Below are 17,574 nucleotides of genomic sequence, written 5' to 3'. Positions count from 1 at the left end.
CAACTTTCACAAGAACCAAACTATGCTGGCACCCCAATCTTGGACTTTTAGCCTCTGGAACTATAATAAATACATTTCTGTTATTTATAAGCCATGCACCTTATGGCATTTTATTATAGTAACCCAAACTGGCTAAGAAAAACTATTTTCTAAAAAAACAATTTGTATTAGTCTACTACCTCCCAAATTCTTAATAATGTGTTAGCAGAAAAGGATTTTAAAGTCTTCCTGATTTGAGATTTCACCAAGGGGAGGGTTGGCAAAGGGTAAAAGGAGAAAGTAAACTAAAGCCTATTTTAAAGAACAATGGAAATAATATTCAAAACCTTGAGTAGTCTATTGGATAAAATATTCATTGGTAATGAAAATAAAAGGTAATGTGGGAACTTGCCCTATGAGCTACCAATGTCTTTTCATTCATGAAAATAAACTCTTTCGACAGATGTCTTCTATTAAATATTCTGAGGAGCTTCCATCTCCCCAAAAGTCCAAGTGTGAAAAGTCACATTTAATTAGAGATCAAATTTTATAACAACAGAACAGCACTGATGGTCACATCCATATTCTAAATATTAAGAAACTTTATACAGCATTTTTCATTTATATATAGAGATGATCTGAGTCTGTAAGTGTGAGATGTGAGTCATTTTGTGTATGTAAATCATACTGGTCATGTCAGCTTTTTTGATAGTTGTTGAAGTTGAAACAACTCCTAGTAAGCAAATTGCACATTAATGGAATCTATGTTAACTTTTTTTTAAGTTGCATTATCATAGTAAGGACATAAGACCCTTAGGGAAGAAAGGCAATTGAATGGTGGTCCAATCTAATCATCCATGCTCTGAATTTAGTAGTAAGAGAGAACTGTGGGAATGACTTTAGATAGACACATGTTCCCTCTGTGACAATTTCTTTTAAGATTGACACCATAATCACAAATATTCTTGGCATCCCTTAATAACCCATTGTAGATTTATTTTTTTTAATGTTTTATTTATTTCTAGGAGAGAGAGAGAGACAGCGTGAGCAGGGGAGGGTCAGAGAGAGAGGGAGTCACAGACTGAAACAGGCTCCAGCCTCTGAGCTGGCAGTCAGCACAAAGCCCGACGCGGGGCTCGAACCCACGAACCGCGAGATCATGACCTAAGCGAAAGTCAGACGCTTAACCGACTAAGCCACCCAGGCGCCCCTAACCCATTGTAGATTTAATGCCCCCCGGCCAAAAAAAGCTTACCTTGCACGCAATTAACATGCTCTTTTAGGAAAACACCATGTATTATTCATCTTTATAATCTCTGCCCCTAGTAAAGTAGTATACTTCAGGAGTTCAATTAAATACTTGCTGAATAAAAAAAAAAAAAAAAAGCAATGTTTTTTTTCAGTTTTTACCATTTCTTGAAATATAACAATTTATGTTATCAACTTTCTAATAATTTTTCTTTTAATCCATTTTAAAACTGTATTGTGATACAGGCTAACTCCTATAATTCTGGATTTTATGCATAAATCTGTAGTCATTCAACATATTTATTTGTTCAACAACTATTTTTCACTTCCTATATACAAGGAACTGTGAAGGGTACAAACACAAAACATCCAGGTCCTTAAAAAAGCCTCCATTCTAGTAGAGAATATAAGATAATAGAAAGTCGTAAGTGTCCAAATAAAGATACTGAAAAGTGCTATGTGACCTCAGAGGAGAGAAAGATGTCACTGCATGGGATATTAATTAACTAGGGAATGACCCATGCTGCACAGGCGTATCTCAGAGATAATTGCAGTTTGGTTTCAGACCACTGCAATTAAGTAAAGATGGCAATAAAACTAGTCAAATGAATTTTTTTGGTTTCTTAGTACATATAAAAGTTATGTTTACTATACTATTAACTGCAATAGCATTATGCCTGAAAAATGCACATAGCTTGATTAAAAATTTCTTTATTGATAAAAAATGCTAACCGTCATCTGAGCTTTCAGTGAGTCATATTTTTTTGATTCATGGAACATCTTGCTTCAAGCTGATGGCTACAGACTGATCAGGATGGTGGTTGGTGAAGGTTGGAGTGGCTATGGCAATTTCTTAAAATAAAGCAACAATGAAATTTGTCACATTGATTGACTCTTCCTTTCACAAATGATTTCTCTGTAGTGTGTGATGCTACGTGAAAGCATTTCCCCCATGCTAGAACTTCTTTCAAAATTGGAGTCAATCCTCTCAAACCCTGCCATTGCTGTATCAACTAATTTTATGTAATATTCTAAATTATTTGTTGTCATTTCAACAATTTCCACAGCATTGTAACCAGGAGTTGATTTCATCTCAAGAAACCACTTCCTTTGCTCATCCATAAAATTAACTCCTCACCTATTAAACTTTCATCATGAGATTGTAGGAATTCATCACATCTTCAAGCTCTACTTCTAATTTTAGCTCTCTTGCTATCTCCACTATATCTGCAGTTACTTCCTCCACTGCAGTCTTGAACCCATCAAAATCCTTCATGAGGTTTGGAATCAACTTCATCCAAAATCCTGTTAATATTGATACTTTGACCTTTTCCTTTGAATCAGAAATGTTCTTAATGGTATCTAGAATAGTGAATCCTTTCCAGAAGGTTTTCCACTTACTTTGCTTAGATCCATTAGAGGAATTATTATCTATGGCAGCTGTAGTCTCACAAAATATATCTCTTCAACAATAAGACTTGAAAGTCAAAATTACTCCTTGATCCATGGGTTGCAGAATGGATATTGTGTTAGGGGCATGAAAACAACATTAATATCATTTTATATCTCCATAAGAGCTCTTGGGTGACCAGATGCATTGACAATAAGCAGTAATGTTTTGAAAGGATTTTTTTCCTAAAAAGTAGGTCTTAGCCGTGGGTTTGAAATATTCAGTAAACCATGTTGTAAACAGATATCCTGTCATTCAAGCTGTTTTGTTCTACTTATAGAGCACAGGAAGAATAGACATTTTTTTTTCACTCTGTAGTTTCAACTCTGATACCAAAGCTTGACAGCACACAAGGGGGAAGAAAAGCAACAAACAAGGAATAACAAACAAATTGATCTTGCATGCTACTTTCAATCAACAGATTGTGGCTCTCTAGATCACTGTGTTTATAAGGAATCTGAGGCTTCAGCCTCACTCAGGGGAAAGACCATTGCAACTAATGATCAATATCCCCACATCTCAATCAACCCAGAAGAAACTAATGACAACAAAGTTGGCAGCAAAAATGGCATTGGCCATACCACTAGGGCCAATAAAATGACCAGCAAAGGTCTGATGAAATCTGGAGTGGGCATTCTGTTGGTATCTGGCCCAGAACGTAAATGGGATTCTAGACCAGGATCACTAAAATCTCCTTCCTAGTCCCAGATCAGCAGCCTGAAATCAATGTCATCCCAGGACCCAGATACAGCCTAATCTGCAATCTCTGCTTAGGTTTTCCCCTCAGCCTAGTCCTAAGCCTCAGCTGTAGCAGCATCCAGAGAATTCAAGGCCTCTTTTGCAGCCTCATGAAGGATGCAGTCCAGTGGCAAGGATCTCTCTTCTGAACCTTTGCAATGAATCTCAGCACTTTCATCTCGCTGGTCTCATGGTAGGAACAGAAGCGCCAGAGGAATTCATACTCAGGAGGGTTGCTGTTCAGCATTTGTCTGTAATCCAGGTACTTTTACTTTACAAAATTATAAGTGAGATGTATCCTTAGATCTCCAAGGAGAGGACGTCTCACCCCAGGACTCAGTCTCATCTTGCGTAGTGTCTCCCAGAGGACAGCTTCATGGGCACAGTTGCCATTCATGATGCCTAATACCACTAAGAGAACACCCAGCTTGGTTGTGTCTTTGTACCCAGTGTGCCAGCCAGGGACTTGTGGATACTGATGAGAATATACAAGTGTTCTTCTTTGTCATTCTCCTTCAGTTGAATCCCAGGATAACCATCAGTGCATTTATGGCTGATATTCTTTAGCATTTCTAAATGCTTGATGGGCACCTGGGTGTAATCTTTAAGCATCAAGTATTTAACCAACTTATTTGCTCTTTCCTGAAGAAGGGCCACATCTCAGCGTTGTGGGGCACTCAGGTTCTGGGAGACATGCTAGTTGGGAGAGGGGCTTAGGTTCTGCCAATCAGATGGAACTAACCAATCAGTGGGGACCCAGTCAAGTGGGCGTGGCCAGACAGGAGGGCCTTGCCAATCTGAAGGTTGCTGCCAGTGCCAGGCAAGTGGGTTCAGCCAGACAATGTACCAAGCCAGACAATAGGGTTCTACCAAGCAACTGACTTTTGCCAGACTGGTGTGGTCTGCCCTAGCTGGGAGGTTCTGATGTGATGGTGGGGTCTGCCTGGGGGGCTGATTTTGCCAGATTGATTGGTTCTGCCAGGACAATGGGGTCTGACAGAGCACATTGGAGGGTGCACCAGACGGGTTCTAATTGGTAATTGGAACAGGTGCAGACCTCCAGGTCCACGCAACCAGTAGAACCCGCTTCTGATCCCCACTGATGTCCTTGTCCACATGAACCTTGTGGGTTCTTTTGCCCTAAATTATAGCCAAATTATAGTCTTGGACTCCAGAGTCTGAGCCTAGGAACCATCTGCTGATATCTTTGCAGCTTGTTTAATATTCTGTGTATAGGTATCAGCTTTTGGGGGCTTAGTGGCATCATTTCAAGCCTTAAAGGCTGCCTTAGGCTAAGTATTGACCATCTCACTGGCCCTGACAGAGAAATTGTAGGTGGCACTTGGGCCCACCTTAGTAGTTGTGTTCAGGGACTTAAAGGCCATCTCAGACTTGTTAGCAATTAACTCACTAGTTAGCAAATAGTGGTTGCTGCCTGGGAGATATAGACAGCATTTTGGGCCCTTTGGGGTGGCATTCTGGGACTTAAAGGCTGCCTTAGGCAGGACATTGGGCATCTCCTTGGCATTAAGAGCCTGAGAGAAATCATAAGCATGATTTGGGCCTTTTGTGGTGGCATTCTGAGCATTAAAAGCTGTTTTGGGCATAGTGGCAGCTGCTAAAACTCAAACATCAGCCATCTCACTGGCTGTTGTGGGCTGTGAACTCTGGGAACTAGCATTTGGCCCAGCTGCTGTGGCCTGTTTGGTAAGTGGAGCCTCTGAGATCTGGATGCCCTCATCAGAGTGTGCATAAGTAAGGTGTTTTCTTCTATAAAGGACTCAGCCTGGAAGTGGAGGAGACCCATATCAACTGCATTTTCTGAGCCATGGCTCCTGTCCTCCCAAGAGCAGAGCCTTGCCTTAGACTCCAACCCCATCTCCCCCGTTGCTTCCCTTATTCACCACTCAGAGGACTGATATTCTCCTGCTTGGTTTACTGCAGTTGCACCTTCTCCTTGTCCAGTAGAAAATGACAGTCAGTAGCCCAAAATAGACATACTTTTTTATGCTTATTTATTTTTGAGAGAGAGAGAGAGCAGAGAATGAGAGGCAGTGAGGGAAGGGCATAAAGAGAGGAAGAGAGAGGATTCCAAGCAGGCTCTGCACTGTCAGTGCTGTCAGTGTAGAGCCTGACGAGGGCTTGAACTCAGGAACCTTGAGATTATGACCTAATTCAAAATTGACAATGCCACCCAGGCACCCCATGATCCAGGAAGAATTCTAAGACACACACACACACACACACACACACACACAATCTTAATCACATAGTGTAACTGTGTCTGGAGTGCCATTTCTATCCATAGAAATAGTTATAATCATTCTAAGCAGTGTACAGCCAGTAACCCCTGCTATACCCCTTTGGGCAGTGTAACTGTTCACATGTTTAAAAAAATTCAGGACTTATCATGTAATAAGAATATCACAGAGAACAATACATTTCTTAAGCGACTCAAGGGGGAAACACTACAAAAAGTCAGGTGATAGGACAGTTGACTTTATTTGCATATATTTACAGAAGTGACTGATCAGGACCCATTTAGTTCCAAGTGGCAAAAATTCACTCAAAATAAGTTAAATTAAAACTGAAAATATAATTAGCTCATATAGCTTAAAAGGATTCTGGAGAAGCTACAAATGGATGGAGGAACCACAGAAACCAGGACTTCAGGGTCTAGAAACAGGGTCAAGGATATTAATGTATATATAAACATAGATATATTTATATGTTTATATATAGTGTATAATGAATGTATATACACTAATATTTATATATAATATATACTAATGTTGTCTATATATGTAGCTATACAATATATTATATCTATCTAAATTTATTATATCTATCTATAAGGTGCATTTTGATTAGCCAGAAAATTTTCATTTTCATTTTGAAATACCTAACATTGTACAATACAAATACACTGTGGCAGGGTGCCTGGGTGGCTTAAGTCAGTTAAGCATCCAACTCTTGGCTTTGGCTCAGGTTATGATTTCACGGTTGTTAAGATCAAGCTCCATATCCGGCTCTGAGCTGACAGTGTGGAGCCTGCTTGGGGTACTCTCTCCCTCTCTCTTTGCCCCTCTCCCACTCGTGCTTTCTCCTTGTCTTTCTCAAAACAAGAAAAAAATAAAAAAACAAACAGTGACATTGCTGTACAGCTGCTTGGAATATTTCCAAGTGCTGAGTGTTGATTCTTTGCGTACTTTCAGGCTAAATCTGTGAGGGAAAGCAAAAAAGAACTAGATAATATAGATTTCTCATTGAGCCAGAAAAACAATGGTATGACCCAGAAAATATTAAGTTGATTAAAGAACTTAAAACAATATCTAGCACTTAGTGAGTGTCAGATAAGTATTAACTCTTACACTGTGCTTTTAGTAACTCATCTCATTTATTCCTTACAACATCCCCAAAATAGAAAGTTTCATTTTACAAATGAGGAAACTAGAGTGCCACAAAAATTTTTCAAGGTCATGCAGCTTATACATAAATCATTCATCTAGATTTGGAACCCATGCAGGTTTTCTCTCAAATCTATTGTGTTATACTATTGTCAAAACAGTGTCTTATAGTTAAATTTTAAGTTGTGCTATTATTTTTAAGGTAAGTTTGTTTATATAAATAGATTTAGAATAATAGCATGGATATTTTATCTTCAGTATTGATATTTATTTCAAGTTCAATGACATACAAAAGGAAATCAAAAGTGAGTATATGTAATTCTTTCAAACTATTTAAATGTGACCCATAGGAAGAAATACATTTTACACAATGACCAGTAAACATGTGTTTTTTATTTATACAACTGTAATCAAAATTTTATAAAGCAATATTTACCTTATCACACTTGATGTACTTTTGTATGTGATATTCTAGTTTATTATTTAGAAATAGTGATGGCAATGACCAATTAAATTGATTTCTTCATTCATTAATAGGTTGTGATCCACAGTTTGATAAATACTCATTTAAACAATGGTGGTTTATATAGTCATGCCTACTTTTTTAGCTTTTAAGCATAATTGGAGAATTATTAGCTTCAACTGAAAGGAAAAAAAGAAGCCTAAAGCTCCCAGTCTCAAAGGTTGTAGTCAGGATTAATTCTTCTTGAAAGGAAGCATGCAGTGGCAGCATCCCACAAGCATTGTCCCTCAAGCAAATTTTCTCTCAACCTTCCATAACCAGCTATAATCTCAGATCTTTTTCTACTTGTCTGGAAGGTAACAAGTCTTTTGCTACTTACACTTCATATTAATACCAATCTTAATTAAATTACCAAATTCTATCCAGTGGAAGTAGAAGTTATAAAATGGGGGAGGAAGACAGTGCTACAATAAAATTTAACAAAAATATGTCAGAAAAACACAGAAAAATGTGGCAGTAAATACATTGGCTTCTATACACTATCTCAGGCCACTGGTGCCAACAGTACACTCTGTAATTATTAAATAGTAACTACTGTAGTGGAGAAATTATAGGCATAAGTAGGTATGAGCCAACCTGGTTTGCCCTTGTTTTCTTTCTTTTTTTAGTGTTTATTTATTTTTGAGAGAGTGCAAGTGGTGAAGGGGTAGAGAAAGGAGGACACGGGATCTGAAGTGGGCTCTACACTGGCAGCAGAGAGCTCTATGTGGGTCTCAAACTCATGAACCATGAGATCATGACCTGAGCCAAAGTTGGACGGTCAACTGACTAAGCCACGCATGTGCTCCTGCCTTTGTTTTCTTAATATTTTGATGGATTTACTATAAACTTTCTCTTTTCCCAGAAGACAGAACAAAAACTAATTGATAATCAAAAAATTTTATTACACCATCCAGATAGCATCTGTTGAAAAATAAATGGTGTGTAGTTCAGTCTAATACATTTTCCCTACTATTTCAAGCTACTTTTTTTATATTTTAGGGTTTATTTTTTTTAATTAAATATAAACCACAAGATTGTTGAAAGATAAACTGGAGATACTGGAGATATTTCTGGTTGATGTCTTTTCCAATAAAAGATACTTGTTTTGTTCTCCTTCCCAATCCATATCTTCCCTAGTTTGCTCTTCAGCATATAAAATAAAATTACTAATGATAAATTATTAATATTTGATTCATTTTATGAATTTTATGGTTCCTCTTCTAAACCATTATTTTATTCTATTTTTAAAATTGAGTAACATACTTGAAAACATAAATAAACTAAATTACTTTAAAATAAAAGATCCTGAACATTCGTTTTCTTAAAACTGGTGTGGAGTAATAAAGCTATATTGAGCTTTTAGCATATAACAATAATGAATAAATAGCTGACGTAGATCATGACATCCATACAGTTAAACCTTATAAATACAAATAAGAGAACACCAAAGACTTTGGAAGACAATGATTTTATTGCACTGAAAGCTAAATACCTTTACATGTGTGAAAAATTAGTTTTCATGATAAAAGAAAATGAACCTCCATTTCATAAACAGAAAACTTTCCCAAGTGCAATACAAAAATGTTATCAGTCTTAGTTCTTCCCTAAAATTATTTTTCAAAGAATAAAAAACAGACAAATTGAGATTAAACTGTAAGAATTTTCTCAAATCTTTATTTTGCGTTGAACTTTTATCTCTTATACTACATCTTCTTCCTGTAGCAATGTATACACATAAGGGAAAAAGAGATTCATTAGCCTTTTAGCCATACAAACCTGACAGAAGTCTCCAAAGAATCCTACATAAAACAAAAGAATAGTTATATAAATCATTTATATAAACAAATGTCTATTCTCTATTACAGGAAGCCTTGTACTGTTGACTGAGCTCTAGATAAAGAAAAGAAGTATAAAAATAATCTCTTCCCACATGACAATATCTATTGCTCCTAATATAAAGAAAATCACTAACTCATTTAATGAAGATGACCTAGTTTTATTTGTTAGGAAATAAGGACTCATTTTATTTTTACTCATGGGATATGACACATTCTGGTATGGACAGCTGCCAGATTATGTCAGCACCTACCAATAGCAGTTAGTAAATTGGATAAATATTGACAACTTTTTGAACATCTGTGATTCCTATCATTTTTCTCAAGACATTTACTCAAAACTTCCTCAAAATCCATAATAAACCTATGTAAAATGCACTTAGTGACGTGATTGTTCTTATTCTGATTTTCTAAATCTGACTGTGTATATATCCTTGGGGGTTCTTTTCTTAGCTCCTAAAGACAGATTTTTTTGTAAATAAACTTTTTTTTGGATATTTTTTTACTTACAGAATTATGGCAAAGATAGTACAGAGAATTCCTGTATATCACACACGGATTCTCCTATTACTAATATATTAGAATGGTACAGTTGTTACAATTAAACAATATCAAACATTTTTATCAATTAATATCCAATCCTTATTCAGATTCGCTTTGTTTTCACCTATTGAATTTTTCTGTTAGAAGATCCCATCAGGATATCACATAACATTTTGTTTTCATGTCCCTTTAGGTTACTCTTGGTTGTGACAGTGTGTCAAAATTTCCTTCCCCCCCCTCCACTAAACTTGATAGTTGTCAGGAGCACAGTTCAGATATTTTGTAAAATTTCCACCAGTTTGAATTTGTTTCATTTATTATTATTATTAGACTGTGTTTATTTGTCTTGGGATGGAAAACCACAGAGGAAAAGTGCCATAATCATCATATGTTATGAAGGATTTTTTCCTGCTTCCTCCTTCCTTCCTTCCTTCCTTCCTTCCTTCCTTCCTTCCTTCCTTCCTTTCCTCAAACTTTCCCAGTGTTAGGTACTACAAGATACTGCATGATCATCTACATATTTCCTCCCCGAGTCCTATAATCAGCCATTCCTTGTTCCTTTTATTGGAGATTGGTCTTGGAAACTAAAATCTGTATGTGCTCCTTGCTACTGGGGTGCTGTTAGGTATAGCTTCTCTTTACTGACAAAGAAAGAAAAGGTATGTGTGTATGATAATTTTATTATAAATAATACTTATATCTATACATATTTGTATATGTATCCATCTGTGTGTATATTAAGCCATTGATGTCTCCATCATCATATTGAGGTCTCCAACTCTAATTCATTACAACTTAGATCATTTCAGATTCTTTCCTTGATTATCTGTAAACTTACACTCAAACAAAAACCTGACTCCCACCATCAACAATCCATTTACTTGATACTTGATTGTTAAATTCTGGTATATGTGTATTGTAGTATCTGAATTGATAACTTGGATCTTGGTGGGAAAACTTTTTATCAAGTACATTGTTTATGTGCAGTTGCTTTTGCTTTTTAGTCTTACAGACTCCATTATTTTCAAAGTTATTTAAGTCAGCAATTTATTGTCTCACTCCCTTCAGTGAGATTTCACAATATATTTGTAAAACATTTAGATTATTTTGCCACATTTTCCATCCATCGTGGAATGTATATATTAAGGATTATTCTTTGTACTGTAAAAATTGGTTTTGTCGAATGCCTTGCATTCATCATTACAGTATCATTTAAAATAGTTTCACTGCCTTAAAAAATCCCTTGTGCTTTACTTAATCAACACCCCCAAACCTCTGACAACCAAGGACTTGTTTACCATCTCTGTAGGTTTTTTTTTTTAATGTTTTCTATTTATTTTTGAGAGTCAGAAACAGCGTGAGCAGGGGAGGGTCAGAGAGGGAGAGGTACAGAATCCGAAGACAGGCTCCAGGCTCCAAGCTAGCTGTCAGCACAGAGCCTGACATGGGGCTCCAACCCATGAACTGTGAGATGGTGACCTGAGCCGAAGTCAGGTGCTTAACTGACTGGGTCACCCATGTGCCCCACCACCTCTGTAGTTTTATCTTTTCCAGAATATCATAAAATTGTAATTGTACAGTATGGAAATACAGTATGGAAGTACAGACTGGTTTCCATTATTTAGAAGTGGGCATTTAGTATCCATTTATGGTTTTTTTTGCATACTCTGATGGGTCCTTTCTTTCAATCACTGAAAAATATTCCAATGTATAGGTGTATCAGAGTTGGTTGTCCACTCACCTACTGAACGACTTTTTTTGTTGTTGTTTCCAGATTTTGGTTATTATGAATAAAGTGCAAGTTTTCTTTGTGAACATTAGTTCTTAAATCAATTTGGTAAATGCCTAGGAGTGCAATTGCTGAATCCTATGGCATAATTTAATTTGGGAAAAAACTACCAAATTGTCTTCCAAAGTAGCTGTATCATTTTGCCTTCCCATCAGCAATGAATGACAGTTCTTGTTTCTCTGCATCCTCACCAACAGTTGTTATTGTCAGTTTTCGAATTTTAACCATTCTTGTTAATGGATTATAATAGTATCTCATTAGGTTAATTTGCAATTCTTCAATGACGGATGATGTGGAATATCCTTTCACATGTTTATTTTCCAGCTGTATCTCTCTTTTTTGTCTTGTCTTCATCTGGATTTGATACCATAAAATGAGTTAGGAAATGTTCCTTCTGTTTTTATTTTCTGAAATATATTGTTTAAAATTGGTACTGTTTCTTTGTTAAATGTTTGATAGAATTCACCAGTAAAATCATCTGTTAATTATTTTTTAAGTTTATTAATTATTGATTTACTTTCTTTACTAAATCTATAGATATTAGATGTATAATTATGGATACTAGCTATAATTATAAATATTGTTATATTTAGATTATCTATCTCTTCTTGTGTGAATTGTAATTTGTGTCTTTGGAGGAATTTGTCCACTTCATCTAAATTATCAAAATCTGGACATAGGGTGTTATGTGCAAGTGATGAATCACTGGGTTCTATTACTGAAACCAATACTACACTGTATGTTACCTAACTTGAATTTTATAAAGATAAATTTTTTAAAATTATGAACATAAATCAAATTTATAATGATTTTTTACTATCATTTTAATGTCCATCTGTGTCTTCTTTCTCTCAATCTCTCAATCTCTCTCTCTCTCTCTCTGTTTTGGTTGGTTAGTCTGGCTGAAGGTTTACCTATTTCTTTTTATATTTTCAAAGAACTAGCTTCTCTTTCATTGATTTTTCTCTATGTTTTTTTCTGTTTTCAATTTCATTGATTTCTGCTCTGAATTTTATTATTTTTTTTCTGCTTGTTTTAGACTTAACTTATTTTTTTGATTATACAATTAATTTTAGGCATTTGTTCTTTTCTAATAGATACATGTAATACTATAATCCTACCTCTATATACTAATTTTGCTGCATCTCTCAAATTTTGATAAAGTGTATTTTCACTTTCATTCAATTTAAAATGTTTCTTTAATCTCTTGAGATTGATTTTTTGCCCCATATGTAGAATAGAAGTATGTAAAGTTCCAAATATTTGGTAATTTTCTAGCTATCTTTCTGTTATTAATTTCTACTTTAATTTCAATGTGATCTGATAACATACTTTGTATTATTTCTATTCTTTTAAATTTTGTTAAGGTGTGTTTTATGGCCTAAGATATGGTTTGTCTTGGTGAATGTATAATATTTTATAAATGTCAAATAGATTCAGTTTGTTGATAGTGCTATTCAGGTAAACTGTGTCTTTCCTGATTTTCTGCCTGTTTTATCTATCAATACTGAAAAAGGAATATTGAATTTAACTATAATAGTGGATTTCTTTCTTTCTCCTTAAAGTTCTCCTAAGTTTTTGCCTCATGTGTTGTTAGGCTCAAATACATTAATATTGTTAGTTTCAAGTTTGAGAAGCATCACTTTAGAAAATTACATAAAGTTATAAAATAGCATAAGTGTGAAAAATTAATGAAAATACATAAATTGTATCATTTGGTTTACCGAAATTGGTTGTAAATAACTGAGTTCCTGCTGTGGGTCTTTATTATAAAAGGTTTATGTGATTTCTGGTACTTAAGACTAAGACCTATTCCTTAGCTGCAGAGTTTGTTCTCCCTCTGTTTTTGTCTTATTTTACAAATACAGTGATTTCTGGCCATTTTCTTTAAAATTAAAAAAAATCCATATGTTTGAATGAGAAGAATGTCCTTCCCCCTGGTTTCTGAGATAACACTCTACTAGAGTCACTTCCCTGGGGGGTAGTCCTTTGTTATTAAAAAAAAAAAAAGTCTGGTGCATTTTATAATGAGTATTCATACCCTCCCTCTGCTAAAGCCAAGAGGCAATTTTTTTCATTTCTTTACTGTAAGAACCTGGTGGTATTTCTGGAGATATCACTCAAAAACATACAATACTACCACCCCCACAAGTTGCTCATTCTCGTAACAGTCCACATTTAGCCTCCAGCAATTTATCAAAATTACTATTTAAGTGATCCGGCAAGTTTATGGCTCTAGTGGCTTCTGTTGTAGGTAAACAGATCTTGGCTCTGACTCTCTGGATTCACCTATATCTCCAGATTTGTGGGTTATAGGTTTCCTTGCTACCTCAATTCTATGATATATCCAATGAGTTCACTTTCCACTCCAGAGACTAGAGACCACAGGGTAAAGCCGTTTTCACCATCAGTCCACTAACAATACTTGATCCCAGTGAGTTACAAAACGCTATTAGGTGGAGAATGGAGCTGTTACACCAACTTCCAGCCCGAGACCTCGAGGTACATCTCCCTCCACTAGGACAAGTTGATCTGAGAATCAGCACAGCAAACCCATTTCCCAGAAAACCAGCACAAACCTATTCATGCCTTACTCGACTGATCATAGAGTACTGCAAAGTTTCAGCTATATGGGATCTTGAATCTAATTTCTTTTTTTTTTTTTTTTGGTCTATTCATTTATTTGTTTGCTTTACTTTTTTTCTTCTGTTTTTCCTTTTTGTTGTTTTTTTTTTCATGGATACAGAAACAGCAGAATTTTGGGGGTGCCTGGGTGGTTCAGTCAGTTAAGTGTATGACTCTTGGTTTTGGTTCAGGTCATGCATGATCTTGTAGTTCATAGAATTGATCCATCACTTTGGGCTCTGTACTGACAGCCTAGATCCAGATCGGGATTCTCCCTCTCTCTGCCCTTCCTCACTTGTATGCATTCATTCTCTCTCTCTCTCTCTCTCTCTCTCTCTCTCTCTCACTCTCTCTCTCTCTGTATCTCTCAAAATAAATAATAAACAAACTTAAAAAAGATAATATTAATGTTTTTATTTTTTCTGTATCATGCTTTTCTTAACAAGTAGACCAAAACAAACCCAGGATCTAGCTTCCTATATTTGATTTTTTAAATTAAATTTAAATTTTATTTTATTACTGTGATTACTTTTTCTTCCTGCAACATGAGAAGACAGAGGAATTCATCCTAAAAGAAAGAACAGGAAGAAATTTTACCCGGGGATATCATCAAGATATAAATAAGATGTCTGAAATAGAATTTAAAAAAACAATTATAAGGATTCTAGATGAGCTTGATAAAACATAGAAGACAATAGAGATTCCCTTACTGCAGAGATAAAAGAGCCAAAATGTAGCCAGGCCAAAACTAACAATACTATAACTGAGATGCAAACTCAAATAGATGCCAAGATGGTGAGGATGGAAGAAGCATAGGAATGAATTAGTGATAGAGAATATAAAATTATGGGAAATTATGAGGCTGGAAAAATGAGAGAAATAGAAGTAGATCACAAAGGTAGACTTAGAGAACTCAGGAAAATATTGAAATGGAATAACATTTATATCATAGGAGTCCCAGAAGACAAAGAGAGAGAAAATAGGGCAGAGGTTTTTTTGAGCAAATTATAGCTGAAAACTTCCCTAATCTGTGGAAGGACACAGACATCAAAATCCAAGAAGCACAGAGAAGTCCCATTAAATTCAACCAAAAACAACCATCACAAAGGCATAGCATAGTCAAATTCACAAAATACACAGGTAAGGAAAAAATCCTGAAAGCAGCAAGGTAAAAAAAAATTCCTTAAAATACAAGGGATGACAGATCAGGTTTACAGTAGATCTGTCCACAGAAACTTGGCATTCAAGAAGAGAAAATTTATAGTTCAATATGCTGAACGGGTAAAATATGCAGCCAAGAATATTTTATTCAACAAGGCTGTCATTCAGAATAGAAGGAGAGATAAAAAGCTTCCCAGATAAACAAAAACTAAAGGAGTTCACGACCACTAAACCAGCACTGCAAGAAATATTAAGGGGAACTCTTTGAGTAGGGGGAAAAAAAAGACCAAAACATAGATTAGAAACATGAACTTTACAGGAAGCCAATGGCACTAAACTCATGTCTTTCAATAACCATTCTGAATGTAAATGGGCTAAATGCTCCAATGAAAAGATATATTGTGTCAGAACAATAAAAAATAAGACTCATCTATATACTGCTTATAAGAGACTCATTTTAGACCTAAAGATATTGGTAAATTGAAAGGGAGAAGATGGAAAAACATCTAGCATGCTAATGGACACCACAAAAAAAAAAAAAAAGAGGCTGGAATAGACATACTTCCATCAGATAAATTAGATTTAAAACCAGAGGCTATAACTTTAAATGATTAAAGGTAATTATATTATAATTAAGGCATCTATCCATCAAGAAGATCTAACAATTGTATATTTATATCCTGCAACATTTCTTTTGCCTTTATTCTCCATATCATTCCCCACTGAACAATTTTGACCCTTAAATCTTTAAGGTTGCTCAGGGAGGTAGGTCTCTTCTGTAACTTCTTCCTGTTGAATAGGGGCATAGAGAAGTCTCTAGCTATGGGTCAATGTTAGTCATTTGGGGAATTTGAATATAGGAGTTACCAAAGGTAGAGGCAGCCAATGCAAGGTAGACAACATATATTAACCTCCTTGAGTAGGAAGAATCATCTGTCCCCTGGAAGTAATGGCAATGATGGAGTCTTTACACTAGACAGGGAGACACCAGCAGACAACAAAATAAGGTTAATATTATTATGAGAAACAGAGGCCTGAAAAACAGACATTTGATAGTTGACAAAAGTTTTTTAAGTTCAGGAGTTTAACCAATCACTAAAGGAAAGAGAGAGATTGTTTAAAGTTCTAATTTGAATATTTATATATAGTTTTGCAATCTTTTTACATTTTTGTGATATCTGGAATAGATAAACAACATTCTGTTTTTATGCTAGTGTGTGTTCCACCTTGTGCAACAGTTAAAGTCTCTAATACCATTTTGATAGTCAATTGTGTAGCTTAATTGTATAGCAAGTGGTTTTAGCCATCATACACTATTGAGTTTAGCAAGCAATCAGGTAATTAATAAAAGGCACCTTTATAGAAACAGAAGGAAATTACAGGTTAATGGTTAGAGCAAATTATAAACCCAGTGTCTGAGTCTCAAGTACTGTGAGTGAGAAGATTTTTAGATGTCAGGATTGAAGCATCTTCAAATGGAGTGGAAATCAGATGAGTTTTTCTAGTTTGTAATTCAATGTCTCTGGTGATCCTTTTGAATGGTACATTGCAAGAAGGAATTGTCAGTATAAATTGGGGAAAGGATAATGAAAAAAAAAGGTACAATGATAATTTTCCTTTGAGGAGAAGTTTGAGGCCTTCTGCAGTTTTATAGAAATAAGAAAGCACGTTAGCTGGCACAATAGATTCCTGTGAAGGTACACATTTAATTCTTGATATATGAGTCCATGAGGAATGTCCTTCTAATTTTATGGATGTGAGAATACATAATATGATCTGTTAAGGACCTTTTCATTTTGCAGTTAAATCCCCTGCTGTATTAGACTTTCAATTCTTTAAATGAACCATGGCTCCTTGGATTATATGGGGTGGGCTGCTAGTAACTGTCATATCAGGTGTAGGGAGGATATAGCTTGTGTATTCATTTAGAGATTTATGAATTAACCTGCCCTCAAGTGAATAATTTAATAAAGTATTTAATAATTTAATATAGTCCTTATCTATTGATAGGTCTATACTGAGAAAAGGCTTTTCAGATACAACTGTTGGAGAATCCACCCCATTTCCCAATTGTTCAAATAATCACATGTCCATGGGGTCTTGTTATTATCCCCACAGAATAACAAGCAAGAAGATTGTCTATACATGAACTATTTCTCTGAAGTTTACCTCAAGTTGTCCAGCATCACATTTTAGGGCTTTTAGGAAAAAAAAGTTTTAGTTTTTAATGACTATAAGTCAAGAGAATGGAAGAGGATTGGAAACCTTAGCTGGAGAGCCATAGCCAAATATTT

General features: G+C 35.4%; 1 pseudogene; it reads right to left on the bottom strand.

Moving 5' to 3' along the window:
* Positions 1–3,196: 3,196 nt before the first annotated feature.
* LOC120224346 lies at positions 3,197–5,294 on the bottom strand (annotated as a pseudogene).
* Between the last annotated feature and the right edge of the window lie 12,280 nt (positions 5,295–17,574).

This window comes from Hyaena hyaena, unplaced genomic scaffold (assembly GCF_003009895.1).
Source record: "Hyaena hyaena isolate Hyena2069 unplaced genomic scaffold, ASM300989v1 scaffold_1165, whole genome shotgun sequence".
Taxonomy (NCBI): Eukaryota; Metazoa; Chordata; class Mammalia; order Carnivora; family Hyaenidae; genus Hyaena; species Hyaena hyaena.
Note: the sequence above shows the minus strand (reverse complement) of the source record. Positions and strands in the feature narration are given on the sequence as shown.